Source organism: Papio anubis, chromosome 4 (assembly GCF_008728515.1).
Source record: "Papio anubis isolate 15944 chromosome 4, Panubis1.0, whole genome shotgun sequence".
In the NCBI taxonomy this organism is placed as follows: domain Eukaryota; kingdom Metazoa; phylum Chordata; class Mammalia; order Primates; family Cercopithecidae; genus Papio; species Papio anubis.
In genome coordinates, this window is record NC_044979.1 from 86,217,882 (window position 1) to 86,243,894 (window position 26,013).

Here is a 26,013-nt window from a genome sequence, read left to right on the forward strand (position 1 = left end):
GCCACATATATAATTTAAAATTAAAAAAATTTTTAGTACCCACATTTTAAAAACTGAAAAAGGTGAAATAAATTTCATAATATACTTTATTTTTAACCCAATATATCTAAAATGTTAACATTTCAAAATATATTCAATATTTTTTAAAATTATTAAAGAAATATTTTATATCCATTCTTTCAGAGTCTTCAGAAGCCCAATCATCTATAGCACATCTCAAATGAAACTAGCCATCCTTGAATTTTTTTATTTCAATAGTTTTGAGGATACAGGTTGTTTCTGTTACATGGATAAGTTGTTTAGTAGTGATTTCTAAGATTTTAGTGCACCTGTCACTCAAGCAGTGTACACACGACCCAATATGTAGCCTTTTATCCCTCACCCTCCTCCTAACCCTCCTCCACAGGTCCCCAAAGTCCATTATATCATCATGCCTTTGTATCTTCATAGCTTAGCTCCTACTTGTAAGTGAGAACATATAATATTTGGTTTTCCATTTCTGAATTACTTTACTTAGAATAATGGCCCCCAGCTCCATCCAAGTTGCTGGAAAATATATTATTTTGTTTCTTTTTATGGCTGAGTAGTATTCTATGGTGATAGATAGATAGATAGATAGATAGATAGATAGATAGATAGCATTTTATTTATCCACTCTTTGGTCAATGGTCACTTAGGTTGATTCCACATATTTGTGATTGTGAATTGTGCTGCTCAACATGTATGTGCATGTGTCTTTTTCAAATAATGACTTCTTTTCCTTTGGGTAGATACCAAGTAATGGGACTGCTGGATCAAATGATAGTTCTATTTTTCTTTTTATTTTCTTTCTAAAGAGAATCTCACTCTGTTGCCCAGGCTGGAGTGCAGTGGCACAATCTTGTCTCACTGCAACCTCTGCCTCCTGGGTTCAAGTGATTCTCCTGCCTTAACCTCCCGAGCAGCTGGAACTACAGCCTATTTTATTTAAGGAATCTCCATGCTGTTTTCCATAGAGACTGCACTCGTTTACATTACCACCAGCAATGTAAAAGCATTCCTTCTTTACCACATCCATGCTAACCTCTATCGCTTTTTTACTTTTTAATTATGGTCATTCTTACAGGAGTAAGGTGGTATCTCATTGTGGTTTTAATTTGCATTTCCCTGATGACTAGTGATGTTGAGCATTTTTTCACATTTGTTGGCTGTTTGTCTACCTGCTTTTGAGAAATGTCTATTCATGTCCTTTGCCCACTTTTTGATGGAACTCTGTTTTTTTATTGCTGACGGTTTGAATTCCTTGTAAATTCTAGATACTAGTTTTTTCTTGGTTGCATAATTTGTCAATGTTTTCTCTCACTCTGTGGCATGTCTGTTTACCCTGCTAATTATTTCTTTTGCTGTGCAGAAGCTTTTTAGTTTAATTGAGATTTATTTATTTTTTTGTTGTATTTTCTTTGGGGTCTTAGTCATGAATTCTTTCCCTAAGCCAATGTCCAGAAGAGTATTTCCAATGTTATCCTCCAGAATTGTTATGGTTTTGGGTCTTAAATTTAAGTCTTTGATCTATCTTGGTTTGATTTTTGTACCACATGAGAGATAGGGATGAAGTTTCATTCTTCTACATGTGGCTTGCCAGTTTGCCAGCACCATTTATTGAATAGGGTGTCCTTTTCCCAGTTTATATTTTTGTATGCTTTGTTGAAAATCAGTTGGCTGTAAGTATTTTGCTTTATTTCTGTCTTCTCTATTCTGTCCCATTGGTCTACATGCCTATTTTTATACCAGGTACCATGCTGTTTTGATAACTATAGCCTTGTAGTATAATTTGAAATCAGGTAATATGATGCCTCCAGGTTTTTTCTTTTTGCTTAGAATTGCTTTGGCTATTCGGGCTCTTTGTTTCATATGAATTTCAGGATTTATTTTTTTAGTTCTGTGAAGAATGATGATGGTATTTTTGATGGGAATTACATTGAAACTGTAGATTGCTTTGGGCAGTATGGTCATTTTCACAATATTGATTCTTCCCATGCATGACCATGGGATGTGTTTCCATTTGTGTGTATCATCTATGATTTCTTTTAGCACCCTTCAATTTTCAGTAGCCACTTGTGGCTAGTGGCCACTGTGTGGCTAGTGGCCACTGTATTGGATGGCACAGCTCTCAGGAATAACACAAGCAAAAGTCCACCTCAACTACTGGCTTCCTGTTGAAGATAGTTCCCTGATACACTCATGCCTAGCAGGCCAGAGGGAGAGGGAAAAGAAGTGGAAGTGAGGAGAAAAGTTAAGTGACTGGTTCTGCTTAAGGAATGCTGCATTTTTTCTTCATTAGGCTATATAGCTGGCTAATCTTTACAATATTTCACGGGCTGGCCTCTTTCTTGGTAATACAGAAATACTCCAAATTCTTTTTCCTACCTCATGAAAATGAAAAAACAAATTCAGACAGCACAGTATAATTGCCTGCATTAGGTGATGGTAGAAAAGTTACATTGATGGAGAGGCAGGCACATTAATTAAAATGGTAAAGGAAGAAAAATTATTTCTCAATTATGGTCAAAATACCCAAAGTGTTTTTCTTTGAAACAGGAATAGCTGGTATCTCCAGATAATCCATTTGCATGTTTAATAATAATACTGCAACCATTTTATCATGGTGTACCTTATCCAGCACTGAATTTCAACTTCAAACCCTCTGATCTTCTGTACTTAAGCTTTGTCTGCCACATGTGCACATTGCTAAACTTCCTTTTCCATATTTTGCATTTTATTTATATGTTTCTTTTTATATGGGCCCAATGCATACGCAGAGCATTAAAAAAAGTAATATATAAAAACCAAAAGCGTTTTTGTATTTATACATGTAGTGCACTATTTTTGAGTGACAATTTTTTTTAGTATTTTTCCACAATGTATATTTTCCTCTGAAAAATAAAATTTGAAAATAATTGCCAAATCTGTCTTGGAACTTCCACTTTAAATTTAAAACAGATCCCAAATGTCTACTGGGATATATCTCTAGTATGACAAAGAATGTGCACCTGTGATTACCTAAACCAGCCAAAGAATGGCACCATTGCTTCACATAAATGTAGTCACAGATATTTTTTATTTGGTTATAGAATTGTATCATAAATCCCATGGCTCAGTGTAGAATTCTATCTGTCCTACAGGTCCACTTTTTGCCTTTAGATAACATTTTACAGCAAAGGCTTAATGTATTGCTTCTGTCACCCTTTGACCACTAAGGGAACTTAGTACAGCACAATGGGTGAATAATAAGGAGACAAAGGGAAATCTCTGCCCTTCTGGCTCAGTCCATGCATATGGTCATAATTTTCCTACTTTATGATAATAAGGGGAATGCATTTATCATTCCTCTGCTCCTTCTCAAGTTGATCCTCTACTGTTAAGTTCAGCAGTTGGCCATTGATATTATAGAATTGTTAAATAATGTTCAGGGTAATGAATGAGAAGGCCAGTTGAGTTTTACAAGGAAATAATGAATGAGGCAGAAGGAGTGGCAGATTTGAAGGACAGTTTCAGAGAAGCATTAACCAAATCAGATGGTCATCTTAAGATTTCCAAGAGTTAAAATAAAACTCAAAAATAGGCTGACAGATGCCAGACTAATTTGTCCTGTCATGCTCTGCTCCAGATAGGACAGCTCTACATTAGCCCTGGAGTAACTGCAATTAAAATCATATTTTTTCTCATCGATTGTAGACCACACCTGATAGCACTTAACCTGCTTTATCTACAAACACTAGTACATTTGGATGGTTTTATAAGACTGAGTTTTTCAGGCAACTAATTAAATATCAGTGATTTCACCTGAATTCAATATTGCTCAGTTTTCACTATCAGGCAAGAATAAAAAGCAATCAAATTTTTTAAATTGGGCAAAAATATTGAACAGTTTACAACTGTTCAGTTAAAAGCTATTGAAATGGCCAATTTGCACATGAAAAATTATTCAGTGTCATTAATCATCAGGGAAATTAAAATTAAAACCAAAATGGGATACCACTAGGTATACTCCAGAAAATCTAAACTTTAAAAGACAGAAAATATCAAATGTTGGCAAGCTTGTGGAGTCATCAGAATGTTCATACAGTGTTGATGAGAATGTAAAATTATGCAAACCCTTTGGGTAAAGGTCTACCAGTTTCTTTCTGAAACTAGGCAAATGCCTACCTCATGATCCATCAATTCTACTCTTAGCTATTTACCTAAGAGAAATGAAAACATGTGTAAATGTAAAAGCTTTGTGCAAAAATAACCATAGCAACCTTATTGGTAAAACCCTAAGCTGAAAACTAGCTGAAGTTTTCATCAGCAGAAGAATGGATAAACAAACTGTGATATGTTCATACACTGGAATATTACTCAGAAATAAAAAGCAACAAATCACACAACAACTTGGATATATCTCAAAAACATTATGCTGAGTAGAAGAAGTCTTACAACAAATAAGTTGGAGATTATCTGATTCCTTTGAATGACCATGAAGTCTAAAATGGGTAAAACTAACGTATGACCTAAAAACTGAAACTAAGTGTCTCGATTTTGGTTAGCAGAGGCCTAGGAGGTGAGGATTAAGTTGTGAATTTGGAATAGTAACATTCTGCACCTTGAAAGTAGTTTTAGTTATACAAGTATATATACACAAATACTTTTATATAGATATATATACTTATGTATTTATATACTTATGTTCTTATATACTTAAGTATGTACTTACATACTTTAATATACATATACATAAGTATATATGTACTTATACATGTATATGTATATATGCATATGTATATATAAGTATACTTACATATGTACATATGTTATATACGTATACTTATATATACATATACATATATATGTACATATATACTTATACATATTCACCAAAAAACCATCATATGATACACAAGACATTTGATTTTTGCCTTATATAAAATTTACCCAAACAGAAACGTTAATAAATATTAAACTCTAGTTGATGACATGCATACTAAGTGTTTAGGGGTAATGAGTACTGATATCTGCAGTTAACTTGAATTGCATTGGAAACATAAGATCAATTGATTTAATTGCATAATAAATCCCATGGCTCAATGTCGAATTTTTTTTTTTTTTTTTTTTTGAGATGGAGTCTCACACTGTCACCCAGGCTGGAGTGCAGTGGCCCAATCTCGGCTCACTGCAAGCTCCGCCTCCTGGGTTCACGCCATTCTCCTACCTCAGCCTCCCGAGTAGCTGGGACTACAGGCACCCGCCACCATGCCCGGCTAATTTTCTTTTGGTATTTTTAGTAGAGACGTGTTTTCACCGTGTTAGCCGGGATGGCCTCGATCTCCTGACCTCATGATCTACCCGCCTCGGCCTCCCAAAGTGCTGGGATTACAGGCGTGAGCCACTGCGCCCGGCCGGCTCAGTGTAGAATTCTATCTGTCCTACAGGTCCACTTTATGAGAGACAGATTGATGAATGGATAAGTGAAATGTAAAGCCAGCAAAATTATAGATGCTGGGAGCTGAGTATATGAATGTTCATTCTGTAAGCCTTTCCAATTTTCTATGTGTTTGGAAATTGTCATGATAAAATAGTAGGAAACAGATCATGCAGATGAACTTTTTTAGGATTGCTCCTGAAAACTAAAAGTTGAAACGAAAACAGCAAGAGAAATACTGCATATAGCTGTCTAAATACAAGTCTTTCATGTTCTGCTTGCTATTCTGTTTAAATCAACATCGTGTGATTTAACAAAGGAATTTTGTATTTAACATACAAAGAAATGATTTTCTTCCCTAAAAGGACACCATTCTCAAAATGAAGGGCATGGAAACCAGTGTAGAAGTGTGTTGGCCAGGGAATGAACAAGCCTGGTGCATGGCTGCCTGCTCACAGACTTACATCGTGACAATGAGCAAATGGCACAAGCTCTTCCTCTATACATAGGGGGCAAAAGTCATGGTGTTTTAATCTCGAGGTCTTGAAGTCAGGAGCGTCTAAGTTTGAATTGGGCTCACCCCCCTCCTTAGCTTTGTTTCCCTGTAAACATTATTGAAACTTTCTGAGTCTTGGTTTCATCATTTACCAAATGAGCAAATTATTGGCATGTACCCTTAAGAGTCCTTCTGAGGAATAACAAAGTAATGTGGGTATTAACAACTATTATCACACACACACACACACACACACACACAAACTGAAGAAGAAAACAGAAAAAAAAATTAATTTGATGGGATTTAATGAAAAGTAAACTTGAGCCAGATTTGTAATGATAAACTAAGGAGCTGGAAAGATAGTATCAAACTACAGAACTTCTAATAAACTGCAATTACTCTGTTGCATTTTTTCCCTTTTTTGCACTACTTGGGTTGCAGAAGTCCCTCCCCCGCCATACCCTGCCCCCCTACCCCCCTTAGAGGTAACAGCAATGATTACTCTTAAGCACAAGTTTGAATGAAAAGCCACATTATGGAATTTTTTTTCACTTTCCCTGTAAATCTTCTCTCAACCTTGTCATAAATAAATGGAGCTAGAATCAAGGAAACTAGGCTAAATCCCTCTCTTACTACTTGGACTTTTCCCAAATCATTCATCATGGATAAAGGCAGATGGGAGCTTCTTTCTGGCATATATCTTCCCCTCCCCACAACCCCCCAAGACGGAGTCTTGCTCTGTCACCCAGGCTGGAGTGCAGTGGCGTGATCTCAGCTCACTGTAACCCCTGTCTCCTGAATTCAAGCAATTCTCCTGCCTCAGCCTCCCGAGCAGCTGGCATTACAGGCGCATGCCACCATGCCCAGCTAATTTTTGTATTTTTCGTAGAGATGGGGTTTCACCATGTTGGCCAGGCTGGTCTTGAACTCCTGACCTCATTATTCGCCTACCTTGGCCTCCCAAAGTGCTGGGATTACAGGCATCAGCCACTGAGCCCGGCCTCTGGCATGTATCTTAGATCTGGCTGGGCTAAGGATAAGAGACAAAGGAGATTATGGTCAAATATTCAGGGTATTTTTTGCCAATCTACTGCTTTAAAAAAAATACATGAACAGCATACTTAAGTCAATAAATCCTCTCTTTGCTTAAATTGGCGGTGATGAAAATTGTGCAGGTAGCTCAGAAATCATTTCTAGAACTTTCAGCAGAACAGTGCTCTGATCAGTGAAGATGGGAATGTCTTTCTCTTACTTCTAAGGTCAATGACCTCTAAGAATTCCTAGTGGTTTTCACTGGACTAGAATTCACAGACTCTTTCAATTTGAGTGCTATCTATTTCAATTTTGCCATTATTCCTGGGCAAGGAGGATGATCATGTACAGGGGCACTGGACCAGGGTAGAAATAAAAATATCCTGATCCCAGGGAAATTATGGATGCTGTACATGTTATGGTCCCCGGGAAATATATGTATGGTAAGAGCCACAAAACCCATAAGAGATTGCTCTAACAATGGATCTTAACTCTGCCTGAAGTTCTATGTTCTATTTTAAATCTTTGGAATAAAATTTCATGCCATACAGTTCTCAATGAGAGGAAAAGTTAAAGGGGGAAAAAAATGAAGAGTAAAGCTGAAGCAAAACAACTTTCACAATATGAGTGGCTGTTATTTTCCTTTAACTCAGAGAAACACATTTTTAAAACTGTGCTTTCAATTGTTTTAAATGCTTTTTTTATTGCTTTATTTGGGGGGAATAAAATTATTTATGGTGCTTGGGAGTAGAAGACCACCATGCCTTATCTTTATCGGGCTCCTATGCTTGAAAGATTTTGCCTAATTGTGGTTGGGCAAGAAAACTTCAAGTGAAAAGTGCATTTTATTTTATCTAATTAAATATGATCAAAGGTGCCCTCAGAGCATTTGAATGAGCATTTTCCGAGTTATGTGGCACAGTCTGTATAAGAATATAGCCATTGGCTCAATGTCCTTGTTATTGATTCAATAGTTCCTTCTGCTATGGACGACCAAAATTTTCCATTCTTTGAAACCTCATGCTTTGCCACACAGATGAAACACACCTGTTTCTGATATACAGCCACTTTCAATTCTTGTTAACTGTGAAAAATTCATGAAATGTAAAAAAAAATCTGCATTTCCCATTCTGGAGTTAAATATAATTTGGAACTTCACATTGTCAATTAAAAGAAAAAATAGGGGACACCTACTCCATGCAACGCAGCCTCTATGGAGTCCAAAAAAATCTGAAGATGTTTATTGAACAGCCCCTTTGGGTCAGGCCCTCTTGCAGGCTATGAAAGGTGAGCTATAAAAACAAAAAGAGGAACAAACAGGGAAGGAAGACAGAGTGCTGGAGGTAGGTTGACTTTTAAATAGGATGATCAGGAACATGCTATTTGGGAAAATAAAATGATAGCAGGGAAATTCTAAGAAAGATTGAAGGAAGTGAGGGTGTGAGCAATGCAGGTCTTTTGGAGAAGACTGCCCCCCACAGAGGGAGCCATCAAGGCCTTCAGGTGGGAAGTCCTGGACACTTTCGAAAATACAGAAGGCTAGTGATGCTGTATGTGAATGCCTGGCGTGGGAAGTGGTAAGAGACAAGTTTGCAGAAGTAACAGGGCAAATTATACATGGTCCATAAGCCATTAGAAAAATTTTGTTGTTGTTTTTTTTACTGTGGTGAAATGGGAGCTTTTGGAGAGGTTGACTAAGGGGAGACAGTATCTAATTTCTGTTGTATTAATAACATAATAATGCCAAAAACAATATGGTTGCTTTGTTGCATATATAGAGTGTTAGTATACAAACAGAGAAACCACTTAGCGAGCCATTGAGTACCCCAGGTAAGAGATTATTATGACTGCTGGAACCAGGTGATGATGTGAAATGGAGAAAAGTGGTCTGCTTCTGGGTATACTTTGAAGGTAGAATCAGCAGAATTCGTTGAAAGATTGGATGTACCATATGAGAGAAAAATGAATCAATGATGATTCTAATATACGGATTGCCGTTTATTAAAGGTAAATAAAAAGGTACCTCCATTGACTAAGGAAGTAAAATAAATTTTGTAGTGGGGGTGGGGGGTTGGAATCGGGATTTCCATTTTGGACACATTTCAATTGAGGTGCCACGTAAAGATACAAGCAAAGATGATGTGGCATGCAGATAGACATAACCATCTGGAGTTCAGCGGTGAGGTTCAGGATAGAGATATATATTTGGTAGTCATCAGTATATAGATGGTATCTAAAGTCATAAAATTCACTGAGATCACTTAGGGAGGGAGTGGATATTAATCAAGTCCAAAAACCGAGCCTTACCACATGGTTAAGAGTCCAGATTAAGGAGCCAAAACCAAAGCGGTGGGAAAAAAAAAAGACAAAAGACAGAGGCAGAGGAATAGAGATAAGAGACCAAGAACTAATTACCATGTGGGGGCCTAGGGGAGACAGATGGGGGGTAGAAGTTAGGAAAGTATCATGTCCTGGGACCCAAGAGAAAATGGTGAAATAAAATGAGGACTATACTTTGTAGTTATGTAGAAACAAGTAAAGAAAATAAGATGATATAAAACAATATTTAAACTGTGGTATAGTGAGTGGTAAGTGCAACAAAAACCCTTAGAAGAAGTGCTCCAGTTGTACAAGGAACTTCATGCCAGTCAGTTCAGGAAAGGGCTGCTTGAAGTAGGCAGTATTTAAGCCCAATGTGGAGAGATGGATGCAAAAGTGAAAGGCAGAAGGAAAGGAAAGAAGGACAGTTAATTAAGAGGTAACATTTTATAAGAATAGAGCAGGGAAAACGTAAGATATATTCTGCGAACAGTGAGGAGCTCAAGCTAGCCTGAGGATACAGGAGTTAGAGCCTAAGCCTACTTTCTGCACACCTCTACCGCAGGAGTCCTGGGGCCAGAAGGTGTTCAGACTTTGTTACTCTTGTAGTATTTTCTGAAACCAAATCTTTAGCAGCAATGGGTATAAGAATTAACACAATATTGAAATGCTTTTTTCAATCCTTTTTCCCCTAATTTAACTCTTACTTACCAAAGCTTGTATTTTCATCTGCAAGTGTAGCAAGAACTATACAGAACATCTATCTCTATCTATTGAGTTCTTGTTCTGTGTAAATTCTGGTAGGAAGAAAAAAGGACTTACATAAATATGCAAAAACATTCACTACGGTGCATTGTGTTCCTATTCTGGAGGTTGGGGAAGGAGGCAGAGACAGGGGAAATATTAATAAGATAAGGCTCACTCTTTGGACGGCTGTTCAAATTTATTAGTTAGGACAGTCTGCCTTAACAATTAGAAAACAGAAACTCCGTGCTAAAGTTTGGAATTTGGCACAGCATAATCTGACCTATGCTCCAGCCCCATGGAGACAGGGAAAGCTGTCTTGCCTATAAACATACACAGACAATTCCTTAGGAATAACAGTTATCATCTCTGAAGTCTGATCAACTCATGGCATTGAAGAGAGGAAGGAGATAAAAAGAGAAGCAAGGAATCACAAGAGTTTGTGGGGTTTTTTCCTAGTAATAGGAAATATCTTAATAGATTCCATTCCTCAAAATATGAACATGGTAAATTTTCTTACAGATTTTTAAATGTGACTTAATTTTAGGGCCAATTTTGCTGGTTATTTCCCCCATCGTTGGGTTTCCAATGGCATAGTGAAGTAAACTGAGTCACAAGACCTGTTTCTAGTCCAAACACAGACATCAATTTAACTTCTTTATACTGCATGGCTCTCATATGCAAAATTAGGAAGATAGAGGCATGGAACAGAGTGGAAAAGATTTAACATTTTAGAATCATACAGACTTAGTAATTATATGACATTGGGCAAGCTACTGAATCCCTGTGAATTTCAGTTGTTAAACTGCAAATTAGAGAGAATGACAGCTCTCCCACAGTGTCGTTATGAAGATTGAAAGAAAACATTTATGGAAAATTTCTGGCACATAGTAGACCCTCAGTAAATGTTAATTTCCTTCCTTCTTTTAACTTGGGTATTTCAGTTCCAATATCACATCAAGCCTTTGGCTCCTTAATTTGGGTAAAAACCACTTAGGAAAGAAATTATCCAGTTTTACCATTATTGGCCGTTTTGTAACTTGTTTTTTTCTTTTTAATTGGGATCAAGTCTGTTTTAGAGCATAAGACAACCTGTATCTTCTTTAGGGTAAAAATAAAAGCTGGAAGAGTGTTTTTACCTTATGAGCAGTGAGGAGAAAACTGGTATTTCCCTTGAGTAAAAGTTTAAGATTATTTTGGAGAAAAAAAAGGAAGGACGGGAGGAAGGAAGTTAGCTAAACAGTTAAAAGGTCTGTAAATTTAAAAGGAACAAAGTAGGAGAAGGTATTTGCTGTGTTACCCTCCTGGTAAGATAGGTTAGGTATTATGCACAGAATGACAGTCATCTTTCTCTCTCCCAAAATGTAAAAAAATATATATTTTTCTATGAGACCGAATGAGTTTATGGCAGGAACGTCAGTTCAGTGAATGATTCTGTGCTCTTTGTAAGAGGAAATGTACACTTTACAACTTTGACCTTTCTATATTTTTCATATTTTGACTGGCTATGTATTACAACCATTCCTTTCAGTTAGCAATTAAAATCTAATTTGCAGATGCCTTTATAAAACCCTCCCACAAATGAAAATTGTAAAGCCCTCTTGTTTGATCTCATATGATTGATATAACTCAGTGTCATACAATTCAGTATTTGAAACACATAAAATGCCCCAAATATGAAGAAAATGCAATAAAAAGTCACTGGCCATTGGCACCATTGTTTTAATTTGTCATATAGTATAAAACATAAATGAAGAAAAAAGGAAAGGAAGACGTAGTAGTAATTTACACCTGTCTAGAAAGTTTGGCACTGCATCCCCAAGTATAGGGAACCATTTACAGGGGAAAAAATGTAACCAGAGACGATGTAAGTATAGAAGATGAGATCATCTACCAACAGCAATCTTTCAAATTCATAGACACTTCTGGATTCATGAGCTGAGAATGAGCCGTGCAGAGGACTGTAAAATTCATCTGTAGTGTTTGAATTTGTTAACACACATTATCAAGCTGTCATTGTTATGAGATAGAGCTCATATTGTAAGTGAAAAAATAATCAGTATAGAAAACACCTCTGTTAATCAAAATCATGACAGTCTTAAGCATCAGAAAGACAAAATGGAGCTCTGAAGTGCTATTTGAAGTGGAAAAGTAAGTCAATTTAGCAGAAACTTACAATGATATTTTCCCCAAAATATTTACCTGCTGTTCTTTTTAAAGACTCATTTGAATGAATTAGCTAATTTCAATTCATTTTAATGCGTTTGACTTCTATTGGGCATAATTACATTTTTCTTTTTTTTCTAAAGTTCAAGACAGAATTAAATTTATCAAGAATTTAATAAAGACAAAACAAAAATAATTTATAGACTTGTGAAACTATCCATACCTCTCTTCTTCCTTTCCTCCTATAAAACCCAACATAGATATTATTTCAGCTTCCAGATCAGGAGAGGAAAGTGAAAAAAATCTATCTTAGTAGTTTCTCTAGAAACAGGCAACTTAAAGTCAAAATCTATGATTCAGATGATGAAAGGAGTAAGCTGTTTCAGAGTGAGACAGGGAAGAGTAACTGTTATCAATATTGCTTATTTGGAGCCTAGTATGTATTAGAAAACATTAAAATAATGTTAATAAGTAAAGTATTGCTTATACTTTAAGACCTGTACAGCCATTATTGGGTTAAAGAAAATATACAGGAAAAATGATAGACATTATTACGTTAGGGGGAAGGTCAGAAAAACCTGAAAGGATACCTAAGGACCTCAGCTGTATAGACCAGGGTTTTCAAACTTTAAAATGCACACAAATCACCTAAGATCTCATTAAAATACACATTCCCAGTCAGCAGGTTGGGATAGCACCCCAGATTCTACACTTCTAACTCCCCAAGCAATGCTGATGCTGCTGGCCTGCAGACCACATTTTAAGAAGCAAAGCCCCAGGTAATGACAAAGGAGCAAGATTTATCCTAGAAGTTGCATCTAGGGAAGTCTGAATAGCAAATGATCTTTCTCACCAATTATTTTCCTTTCAATGGAACTCACTCTAATAAACATTTTAAAAAAACTCTAAAAAACTCCTTCTGCTTCTCCCATTCTTTTCCTTTCAAAGCAACTCACTCTAAAACACATAAAAGTAGCTAACATTTTAAAACAATCACAGTATGACATTTTACTAAGGTGAACAAATTATTTAATCTAACTCTCAAACAGCCTGTGAAGTAAATACTTTTATTATCCCCACTTGACAGAAAGAGGAACTTCAGCTTAGAAAATTTAGTTAATGGTGTCAAGGCCACGTATACAGGATTTAGAAGCAGAATTCTGAATCAGACAATCTGACCCCAGAACCTAAATGTCTTAGTCAATGTGACAACAATTATCAAGGCATTCTTGAATGAGTTCTTTGCTTGGTTGCAAACAAAGAACTGGATACAAAAGGTACGATAAGGGATATAGTTATGTAAGAACTTTAGAGGACGCCACTATCATTGCTAGCTTCTAAAATGGGAGTCCCCCGGGAATAACTGCCTGTAACATTAGAAATTGTAAATGCATGATGAATAAGAACCTCAGTGCAGTGAACAATCAATTGCAAGAACCATAATGAATAAAAGATGTGGATAAAGCACTTGCTGGATTCACCTACTTAGACTAAAGAAAGCACATATAGACTCTAGATAAGGATATACTAGAGGCTCCGCAAACTTGAACATATGGGATAGCCCTTAGAGCTTCACGTCAGAAAAAAAAAAAATAGCTCTTAAACTTTAGAATCCCTAAAGGACTTTTACTATTGAAGGGTACACTGTTAAATATTTTATGCATTCTGTTATTTTTAAAGGGTGTAATCCCTCCTAAGGTGTGTTGGCCTTAGGGTCTTTGAACCAGTCTAGATCAGAATTAACTAGGAGTCATCATGTTCATTATAAGCCTGTTATAATTATGTTTGCTTATTTCACACTGTTTAATATACTCCCTCCTGTTAAACTACATCACAATGCCTTCAGCACCTGTTGCTTATTTCTGCCAGGCTGAAAATATTCCTTTCTCTTTATTATTCATGTGTAAGGATAGGATGAACTTGCCAAGAGTTGTCATTCTTGAATGCACCTGCCAAGTGTCAGACTTTAATAGTTGAAATGCTTATAGCATATGCTGTGGTTGCTGCAGCTACCAGCTTCCAGTGTCCAGTATTTCTTGAGGGATTGAATATATTTATGGTGACAGATTAACCTCTTGATGTATACACATGTGAAGATATACCCATGGGTATATACCATTTTGTTTATATAACACATCCCCAGATTTCCTTTGGCTAAAAATATATCTTACAGAAATTTACTACCTTACACCTTCAACTTTTTCAAATCAAGAATAAAGCTCTTGGACTATAATTATAGATTTGTTGGTAGTTGCTCACATTAATGATGGCATTAAACCATGTACTAAAAAAAAATAAAAATTAGGTTTATGGCTACAAGTTTGAACTTTTCTTCCTGTTTTGATAAATTCTTTAGTTTTCATTTCTAAAGATGCCTAATACCTTTTCCACTCTTTTTAAAGGTCTTCCATCCAGATAGTAGTTCTTCTAAGCTACATTATTCAGAAGTGAGCTCAGCTTAGATAAATAGACAGGGTGAAACTATTTAACTGCTGGGACCTGGCCAGTTGACCCTGGGAACACTAGTCCATTATGTAAAAGACAGCAGCTAACATCCTCCAGTTAGGCTTTTCCTTAGACATAGATGAGGAACAGGACCTAACAAAGAGTTGTTCATTCTTGAATCCTATGTAAAGTACCCACTATGGTAAAGATGGGAAGGGAAGCCATCTCTTTTCCATGATTTATTCAAGTTTATCCTGCCAATATTTTTAGATCTTATCACTGAAGTGGAATGCAGAGAAAGAAGGGTAGAGAAGGCTTTGTAGAATCCTGGCATATGGCTAATACTAAGAAAGACAAGAATGGAGATGCACTATTGCTTTACCACATTCCCAAGGACAGGTGAAGACCTCACAGTTTTGCTCAGTTCCTGGGCAGTTCACATGCTTCAGTATACCTTCCTTCCCTGCCCACATGAGTATGTGTCATTGGCAGCACGCGAACCTCCCTTTCTTCACAGATATAGAAAAAATGCATCTATCTTGTTCTTGGAACTCACAGTGAAATGGATCTTGGCAGCAGCCCTATTTCAAGTGCACCCTGCCTGAAGCAATCTCAGAACCAAGGACAGTTTTCCCTTCTGGAACAGCATAGCAAAATATTCCTAGGTCTTTCCCTCTGCTGCTCCCTTTTGTTCATGTGTACACACACACCACTCCGAGCCCAAACTGCTTCATAATTAAAGACTGAATTACATATCTTAAGGCTTTTCCTATTAGGATACACATGACTTTAGTCTGTTAACGGCAAGCTTTTATGAATCTAATGCTCAAGAACCTAGGCTGGGCGTGGTGGCTCACGCCTGTAATCCCAACAGTTTGGGAAGTCCAGGCAGGCAGATCACTTGAGGTCAGGAGTTCAAGACCAGCCTGGCCAACATGGTGAAACTCTGTCTCTACTAAAAATACAAAAATTAGCCTGGTGTGGTGGCACACGCCTATAATCCCATGCACTCCAGCCTGGGTGACAGAGTGAGAGTCTGTCTCAAAAAAAAAAAAAAAAAAAAAGAAAAGAAAAGAAAAGAAAGAAAGAAAGAAAAATAAGAACCTTCATAGTATAGCACCAGGATGAGATCAGGGACTTTTCTCAGAGGAAGACTCTCCAATGACATTATTTTTCAGAAGTAACTTGGCTAAGCTCTACGTGGACAAATTCATTGCAGTTCCTGGAATGAGAGCTCTTTCTGCAGAGCCACAGTCAAGCTGGATTTTCCTCATCCTGGGTTACTTATGGTGCCTCGGTAACAAAACCTCCTTGGATAAGGATATGGTTCAGTCACAAGTAGGATTTTCTCAAAGCTCTTTGTCATACTTAATTTCTAACTGATGCCACCGATGACATAAAACAAAGACAGAGATAAACTGGAAAACACAAAGCATTTTCTGGTATACTAAGCTCATTTTACCCAGCGAAGAAACAGAGCATCTGCATGTAAGTCCTCTTTGTTCCCATGGGCTGCAAGTCTATTACCTAGCTGGTAGCATGATTGGATAATTATCTAGGAAAACAACACAAGAAGAGGGCTGCTGGTCTTCAGCGTACTCAGAAAAATACAAAGGAGATAGAATTGGACCTCTTTCCATTAGGGCCTAGGCCACTAATCAGAGAATTCCAAAGAGAGTTCTGTGCACAGACACCACTAAAATTTAAAAGGAGATTAGAGACCTATTTCCATCCAGAATAATTTGAAAGGCCTGACATGTACCATTAGATTGTTTGATGAACATTTCCAGAAGAATGAGATGTCTGTTTTGACTTTTGCAGTGTGAGTAACACATGTCGAAAAAGCAGGACAGGAGGCTTATTTTTCTTCAGATAGCAGAAAACTTCTCTACTTGTTAAGAAAGTATGGCAGCCTGCTTTTGTCTTTCTTTTTCCTTTGTAATTTGAAAGTCCTCCCAGATAAAACTTTGTGGTATACAACTTGGTTTTGACATCCTGGCTTTATGCCTCTGACTGTTTACAAGTCATGCAAGGAAGTCATCTATCTTGACCAATCTGACTCAGACATATTTTCCATGTTAATTACACATGTTTGGACTGACATTGTAGTGATACTATTTCATTTGTTTAAAACAACAGAAGGACTGGCTCTTTAACTCAACAAATGTAGGTAAAAATTCTTCCCAGGGTAAGTGTAACAAGTCTGGAAATTATAAAGTCACAGGCACTGGTGGCTGAAACCCCAGAGACTAAGAGGCTGATATTCTGCAAGGATCCCTTATTTAGATTAAAAGCATGTTGGAAAAGTACAACATCATTATCAAAAAAATTATAATTATAATAATGTATGTGTTAGGCCCTCCAACAAGATTGGCATCCTAAAACTAATCACCAGTTTAAAAGGAAGCGAGGCATTTTTCACTTTGACCCAATGGAAATGTTCACATTTTGGCTGTGTTTTTGAGCAGGACCTCAACATTTTTTTACACTTACCAGAACACCAGTAGTTAACCCCGTAATGGCCAACTGCTAGTTATTATTCTACATTTGGTCCACAGCTGCATGGTTGTACTCACTTTATTGTCGTTTCAGCCCTCAACCCATTAGCTGCCTGGTGACCGCTTGCATGCAGAGGGGCCTTTGGTTAACTAAATCCCCATCAGGATCACAGCTGTTGTAAAATATGTGGTGACAAAAATATCCATGTGCAATGCATTGTAGATAAATCTGTAAGCCAATTTAAGCAAAACTTGAAAAGCAAATGAGGGGACTAGTTGGATTCCCTGGCTTCTGAACAGTACTAACTACATTTCCTTTATTTTTAGGAATACCCATCATGAAATTCCAGTGTTCCCTGTTTTATGCATTGGATGATGAGGGCTAAATTTCAAAGTGATAGGGACAATTCAGCAAAAATACTCTTTTCTAACTTCTTCACTCGGCAATAAGAAGATGAATGTCATACTAGATAATTCAAACAAATCCCTCATTTTGGCACAACTCTAAAGTCAACATTAGTATTTATTCAACTGTATGTCTCAACTTAAACCCCAGATGCTTGTCTCAGTTTCTCCAGCCAAGAGGCTTAGCTCTGTGCTTCTATACATACGAATGTATCACACCATAATTATTTAAAGGCGCCAAAGCTGCCATGTCTGACGCACCTACCAGACCGCCCTAGAAGCCCTATAGGTAATTATGGTTGGAGTTAGAATGGCCACCCCATGTCTGGTTACGATATTGGGAGATTTTGCTTCTCATAATTTGAAAACATTTAAGAATGGGAAGCACACAAACAATTAAATGACCTATACCAAAAAGGATGGAGAAATCCATTTTCTCTATTTTATCATTGAATGCCACTCCTTTATCACTTTTTCAAGACCCCAAATCAAGGGACAGAGGTGATCTGAAACTTTCTTAGCTCTAACTAAATTTCAACCCACCAAGGGGAAGTTGTTTCTGGTTCTAATGTAAAATTTAGTTTTTATTTGCTGGTGCTTATTGATTGGAGTCCCCACCCCAGATTCTGTTCTTTCCATTTAATCATTAACAATGATTCTTAAAAGTCAGTGACCTAGAGTTTTCTTTTTAATTAATTTAAACATGCATTAAGCACCTACTATGTGCCAGATACTAAAGATAAAATATTGAGTCACAGTCCCTGAATGCAAGGAACCTAAGGTTCAGAGGCATGTAATCTCCCAAGTGTAAAAGAATGAAGATATTTTTCCCCTTCCATTTGTCCTCCTTATATAGTGCTAAAAATGATGCGAATGAGAGGGAAAAGTGCCATTAGCTCCTTGTAGCTGTTTACCCAACTTGGTAAGGTAAAAGACAATTGCTAAGGTATGTGTATTAACTATGCATTAATGACTTATTAACTCATTTCTCAGTAATGTTCACTGAGGAGAAAAATATTAATTATCAGGTAAATATCTGGAGCATAACTAGTGTATTTTTATGTGTGTGGTGTCTAAAAATAATACAAGACACAAGTTTTTTCTTCAAGGAATTTACAGTTAAGTTGGAGAAAACAAAATTTTAACAAATATTTTAAAGATAGAATAGATTGCATTGCACTTTTGTGTGTGCATGTGTAATAACTGATTTTAAAAATGAGAAATGTTCGTTTTATAGATAGGAGAGAACTGCCCAGCAAATCTTTATTAGATTCTCATTATCTCACATTGTGTTGCTCTATCCCAATGAAGAAAGAGTAGGTATATGTCAAATAGGTGAAGGGTAGGGATCAATCAGAGGAAAGTGTGCCCAAGAGGAAGACAAGTTCTCAATCCAGTCCGAAGATTTAACTCGCAACGTGGCTTTCAGGCTTTAAACTGTCTTCAACTTGGAACGATGATTAAATTTCCACTGATTTCTCATCAGAAACAATATACTTTATTATATTATATAATATATATTAAAATATACTTATATTATATAATATATAAGTTTTAAATATATAATTATATTTATAATTTTTTATAATTTATAAATTATATTTATAAATATATAATTTACTTATAAATTATAATATATAATTATATAAAGTATTAAAATGTACTTTATTATATAATATATAAGTATATTAAAATATACTTTAAGTAAAAAAGCTTTTATATTACTAAATTTCATAAGCTAGATATCAAAATAATGAAAAATATACATTTTATGTATCTCTTGAGCACTATTGTTTTATTATAATTATTTTAAAAGTGACTATATAACTTTATTAACCAGGAAGTATAATTAATTAAAAATTTTTGTTTTCAGTAATGCTGAATAATGGAAAGAAGCTGAATGTGTTTCCTTCATTTTTAATCAAGTTCTGCCTTTCAAAGGTGTAGCATATACAGTACTAACTGAATGTACTAACAGTTACATTCATCAAGACCACATAACTGGAAAGGAAATGACATACTCCAGAGAATGCCTTAAAGAAATTAGGAGGCTATGTCATTAGTTGGTCTTTGTTTTCAATTTTGGATTATATCAACCTTACAAAAACTTATATTTATAATTCATTAAAGCAAAAGCAAAGTTTAGAAAGAGAACATTAATCAGTTCAATTTCAATAAGTACACAGATTACATAGGCCAATAAATCATGCAAGCAGCTGTTTCTTTTTTTTTAAAGCATTGGTAAATAATCAGTTGGACTGAAATTAATTGCATCCGTTCTACACACCCCTACACTCAGCAGTGTGAAAGCATCTGCACACAAAAAATAAATATAAGATTGTCATAAATAATATAGTATCACAAAATTATTCAGCATGCATAACAAGTAATACATAATAGAATCATAGAATCATTGAGTTAATATGTCTACAGAGTATTAAGAAATTAGAATGCAAATTTTCCCAAAGAACATAAACATTTTTGAATGTATGAAAATTTATATATATACATATATGGATTTTATTCCTTTTGTGGCATTTCCATAAATAATTGTTTTATTTACTCAATTATGTTTCTTAAACTCGTCAATTTAATCCAATTATTTCTGATTATAACCCTTTGTGTGAAATAAGAATATATAGGTTGTAGATAACATCTCATTGTACTCTATGAAATTGGGATAATGATTGTGAAGAAACTTTGTTAATTCTGAAGAGTTCTATGAAGGTGAAGGGGGAAGTAGAGGAGGGCTGCCTCTGTGTAGTGTGTGTAGTTCCTTCCCAAGCACACCTGCCATCTTGAGCACCAAGAATAAAACTGAATTGTGTTGCTCACAAGGAACTCACAGCAGACAGCTTCAAGCTTTGAGCTGCTATGGAGGACAGGTGCCCTGAGGCCTCTACTTCATCACTTTGCATATCAGCCAGGGAAAAAAAAAATTCCACACCCAGAAACTTCCTAAAGTATCTTTCCTCTCTCAAAGGTAGAAATCAGAGAAGGCTGAGACTGTATGTTATGGATTCAAAACTATCCCTGGAACTGATTATTCTTTTCCCTCTAGAGACCTAATCAGGACTAATCCTATCAGGACTCAAATTCCTGTTTATTTTGGTCAACCCTAATTTTAAATCTCCCAAACTATTATTATCTCTAGAACTGCTGAGAGGCCACGTAGCCTGGACACAGATTCTAGAACTCAATTGCTACTACGACCCTGGATCAGTTGCTTAAATTTCCAGCATTTCAGGTTTTTTCTCTATAAAATGGGAAAATATCATAAGTATGTTAGGAAGATTAAATTAAAACATTTGTTAATCATTTAGAACAATGGCTGACACAAAGTTTTTCCATGTAAATATTTGTTAACTAAATAAATAGAGTATATCCCCTAATGTGACTCAAGTCTGCCCTCGCTCTCAAATCTTTGTCCTAGGTCTATGAAATTCCAGAATATGTAAGGCCAGCTTCACGGGTATGTGATCTGTACAGTCACACACAGGATCTCACACTTAGAAGGGTCCACACTTGGTATAATGGTTGGAATTCTTAATCTTAAATATGATATCCTGCATTTTCATTTTTTACTGGGCCTCAGAAATTATGTAGCAGATCCTAAACAACATGTCATCAAGAGATATCCTTATAACTTCAAGTTCACTCTTCTCTGGATATTCTCATTAGCTTCTTAATTTGAGTCCTGCTGACATTATTCTCCCTACAACAAACAGTATAAAATGGAGGGTATATTTTTCTTCATACCCTATATATCATAGTATCACAAGCCAGGAAGTTGAGATACTTTCTGCTTCCAATTTTCTTTATCAACCCCACCCATTTGAAGCTTGAACTACTAAGCTACACATTGTACCTCTTTCCTACTCTCATATACTGACCCATTCATTCTCAAATTTGCTGGATTCATTTCCTTCTTCTTTATCTTCATCTCTTATTTCTTTGACATATTTTGAAATGGCTGCAGCAGGGGTTACCTCAAAGGAAAAAAAAAAAAAAAAAAAAAACTCAGGGTTTGCTCTCCTGGTGAATAACAAATGACTCTCCAAGAGAATGCTGGTTTTGATCAAATAGGAGTTTTATTACTTGGCACAAGTAAGGAGAACACAGGGTGTATTCTCCAAAGCAGTGTTCCCTGGACAGAAGGTGACAGGAGGGTTTTATGGGGTGATGGAGAGGGGAGAGGGTGCATCATCTCATGTAGAGGAGGAGTCCCAGTTGTGCAGACGTAGTGAGTCATTATGCCAGCTCATAAGTTGCATGTTATGGTAAAGAAGATACAGCTCTTTCCAGGGTAATGAGGAAAATTCACTAGGGTTCATCTACAAATTGTTGGGGTCTGTCAGGAGCTGGTTCTAACCAACTAGGTGACTGCAATCCACACAGTTTAGGAAGAAACAGGCTACAGGGCAGGAGGCCTTAAAACAGGCTGATTACTCAAATTGATTAAATTCCTGTAATCCCTAAAGACTCTTCCAGTTGGCTGACACCAGCTGACTAAAATAACCCTGAAAAACTCTTTTGTGGGGGAAATTTGCATCCAGAGAATCTCCATTAATCCAGGCCTTTCCTAAATCTAGAAGAGATTGAGAATTGACACCTTTAAAGGTCTGAAAAGTAACATTTGCCATCTATTCTCTCTGAAGACTGTTACCTATGAGGATTCAACTACATAACAAGGAAACTTTGCTAGCCAGGCCTCTTCCTTTCTCCCTCCCATAACCTGTCTTGCCACTAAAACCTGGTCTACCACCATAACTTTTTTTTGGCCATGCTCTGAGCCCTTATTCTTTTTATAACCTCAAGACAGCATATAAGCTTCTGTATCTTATTGGCAGTTAGGTCTTCATTCTGAAGGCTCCTATGTACACATGTTAAATACATTTGTATGCCTTTAGTCTTATTAATATGCCTTTGCAAGCTGATTTTTCAGCGAACCTTCGGAGGGCCAAGAGGAAAGCTTTCCTGCATCATCATTCTTGATAACTTCAGAATTCATAGGGATGAACCATTCAAACCCTGCCTGACAAAGACTTTCCTTCCTCACTGCCAATCACCTTTTCCTCCACCAATCCCCAGCCAGTGGTCACACCCTTGACACTGCATCAGCACTAACTCACCGTACCTCAAAAGCTTAAAATTAACCCCGGTCTCCTCTGGCTGCCACTTGGTGCTTTGTTTGCATTCTCAAGTACTCATTTTGCAATAATTCTTCAAACTTAAATGAAACCTCTAAAACATTGACTTTGCTTCTCATTATCTTCCTATGTGCTTCTGTTTCCTCTTCCCCCTTTACCTGGCTTTTAATCCACGTTTCACTAATTGAAGTAATTATCTTTTCATTATTTTAACTTGCTTGTCTTCCCTAGTATCCTCCCTTGGAAACCCACTGATTAAAAACCATTCAAAAACTCTTTTTCATGTCAATGCCTGAGAAGCTGAATATAATTGTAGAAAGTCACACACTAGGAAGAATAAAATCACATTAAATTTATGCTAAAACATCCATATACATACTTAACACTGCCTGACAAGCCTATTCTCCCCAGTAGAATTGAGACAGCCAGGTGGGAGAGGGTCCCTGGAGAAACTCCAAACAGCCTGTCCACTGGGGTGGAGCCTCAGGAAGTTCACTGTTTGCAGAGGGGAGGAGCCTGGCCCCTCCTCTTCCTGTGTGGAAACTGGGATTCCAATGGCCCGGCTGTAAGCACTCTAGCAGGGACTGTGGACTAGCTGGAGTCCCTGTTTCCTCCTCCTTTTCCTTTTCACCCAGTAACAGCCTGTATTGGCAGGGCACGGTGGCTCACACCTGTAATCCCAGCACTTTGGGAGTCTGAGGTGGGCTGATCACGAGATCAAGACATCAAGACCATCCTGGCTAACACGGTGAAATCCCATCTTCACTAAAAATAATTAGCTGGGCATGGTGGCGCACACCTGCAGTCCCTCTGTTGGGAGGCTGAGGCAGGAGAATCGCTTGAACCTGGGAGGTGGAGAGTGCAGTGAGCAGAGATTGCGCCACTGCACTCTAGCCTGGAGACAGAGTGAGATTCCATCTCAAAAAAAAAAAAAAAAAAAAAAAAAAAAAAAAAAAAAAAAAACCCTGCCTTACTCACCAAATTGTCTGCGAGCCTGAATTTTTGTGGCCGTGGGACAATGAACCCTGCCTTTAACTGAACTAAGGAAAAGTCCTGCAACAGAATCACACACACAATAAAACCGTTTTGTATTTTCTCTTCTCTTCAACTACTACCCATCACTCTGCTCCCCTTCAATGCAAAGATACTGTGATGACTTTTTCACACTCACTGATCTTTTTTCCTACTCTTCACTCCTCAACATACTACACTGTAGCTTCTTTCTTCATCACTCCTCAAAATCGTATCTTCTTTAGGTAATTTGTGACCACCATCTTGTCAAATCTGCTGTTTGATTCTCCTCTTCCTTGACATTCCCTGGCATCCTATGGTTGGCATTCTCTCTTTCTCGAAACCATCTTTTCCTTTGGTTTCTGAAAAATCTGACACTTTCGTATCTTCTACCTACATCACTGGCTATAATTTCTAGGTTTCTCTTTCTTCTAAATAGTTCCCTGACTCAATACTTCTGTGTGATCGTCTTGGTTGCTCTCTTATACATACCATTTATCTAGAGTATCCAACTCTCCTGGTTTGCCAAGGACTGAGAAGTTTCCCAGGACTTGGGACTTTCAGTGCTAAAGCGGGGGTGTCCTGAGCAAACCAGGAAGTTTGATCACCCTAGATCTACATGCTGCTAACTCCCAAGATTATGTTCCCAATCCAGACATCTCTGATGAGTTTTAGATCTGCTTGGATTTGTAATATTCATTTCAGACTTAAATTTTTTCAAGACAGAGCTTGATTTTTGCCTTCAAACTCGTTTCTCCTTATGTTCTATCTCCACAGATGTCATCAGTGATTATGGCAAAATAAAATAAAGCAAAGAAAACTAGAAATCTTTTATGGCTCCTTGTTACTCTTCCCTTTTTCTCACCCCTCTCCAGCAGCTGCTACCCTGCCCAAGCCACCAGCAGCTCCTCCCTGGACCACAACAATAGCCTCGTAATACCTTCCTTAATTTAACTCCTGTACCTTTGTAATCCATTCTGCACAATATAATCTAGGGTAACTCTGGCTTTAAACTAGAGTTCTTTTGGAAAACATATGTAAAAATTCACTTCTTTATAAAATATTTTGGTGGGTTTCTTTGCTCTATGAAAAGCAACCAAAAATCTCTCCAGGACTTAACAACAGTGTTTCTCTACCTATCTGTAAAGAGATGAGTTTGTTTTACTTTTGTTTTTCTATTTCACTGTGGCTCTATTTGTACATGGTTAGGAGCCGTTAGCAATGAGATATACCATGTAAGTTTGAAACACCTGAACTGTTCTATGTCCTGAAATGAGTCCAGTGATCAAGTGTTGGATTCTCAGCAATGTGAAAGGTTACAGTAAAAGTATTTAACTTTCATGACCAGAAGTGGTCCACAATTTTACTCTGATCTTCATTTATACAACCCATTCTTTTGCCCCTGAACACAGAGGGCACCCTCGCTTCTTTGTCATTCAAAAGAGCTATCAGGTCCATGGACTCAGCTTAGAGTGTTTTTTGCCCAGCTCTGCACAATAAAGCTTGTCATCCTTCAGGTCTCAGCTCAAATACCCTCTTGAGAGGGGCAATCCCAAACCACCCTTTCTAAATTAGCTGAATTCAATTATTTTCTGACTCATCATACAGCTTATTCCCTTTATAACATATTCTAGGATATTAACATCTATATTTGTCCAGGTTTATTGAGGTATAATTGATACATAAAAATTGTGTATTTAAGGTGTACGAAGTGATATTTTGATACACATACTTTTTGTATGTCATTTTTATGTTTCAATATACAACTTTTATTATAATTATTTTCTTTTTAGAGATGGGGGTCTCCCTATGTTTTCCAAGTTGGTCTCTAACTCCTGAGCTCAAGCAATCCTCCTTCCTTGGCCTCCCAACGTGTTGGGATTACAGGTTTGAGCCACCATGCCCACCCTGTATACACTTCAACTTTTTTATGTCAAACAAATCTTTGTTTTTTGTGGGTATCTAGTTAAGAGGTTTCCCTCAACCCTTATATTGTTTATGTCACTTTGATGACTTTGTTCTAAGTGTTTCATATTTGTAATTAATTGAGAACTATATATAAGATATAATGTACTATATAAAATATATTTTATATTTATGTATATACATTTATGTTCATATTGACATATACATATATAAATTATACATAAATATAGCTAAAGATTATATATAGAGAGAATGAGACAGAGAGCATTCTATCCAATTGAATCTTTTGCAATGATGGAAAAGTTTTATAATCTTCATTGCCTGGTAAATTATACACTAGTCACATGTAGCTTTTGAGCCCTTTAAAATATGGCTAATGTCACT

General features: G+C 36.8%; 1 long non-coding RNA gene across 5 annotated transcripts in view; it reads right to left on the minus strand.

The window, feature by feature from the left end:
• LOC110742856 overlaps window positions 1–26,013 on the minus strand; it is a 157,460-nt gene that overhangs the window by 119,225 nt on the left and 12,222 nt on the right. Inside the window, exon 3 of one of the 5 annotated variants that reach the window (XR_002521048.2) lies at window positions 19,364–21,531. The exons of the other annotated variants lie outside the window; for them this stretch is intronic. This is a non-coding gene — a long non-coding RNA (uncharacterized LOC110742856). Of the gene's footprint in view, window positions 1–19,363; window positions 21,532–26,013 lie in introns of those variants that run through there. 5 annotated transcript variants of the gene reach the window in all.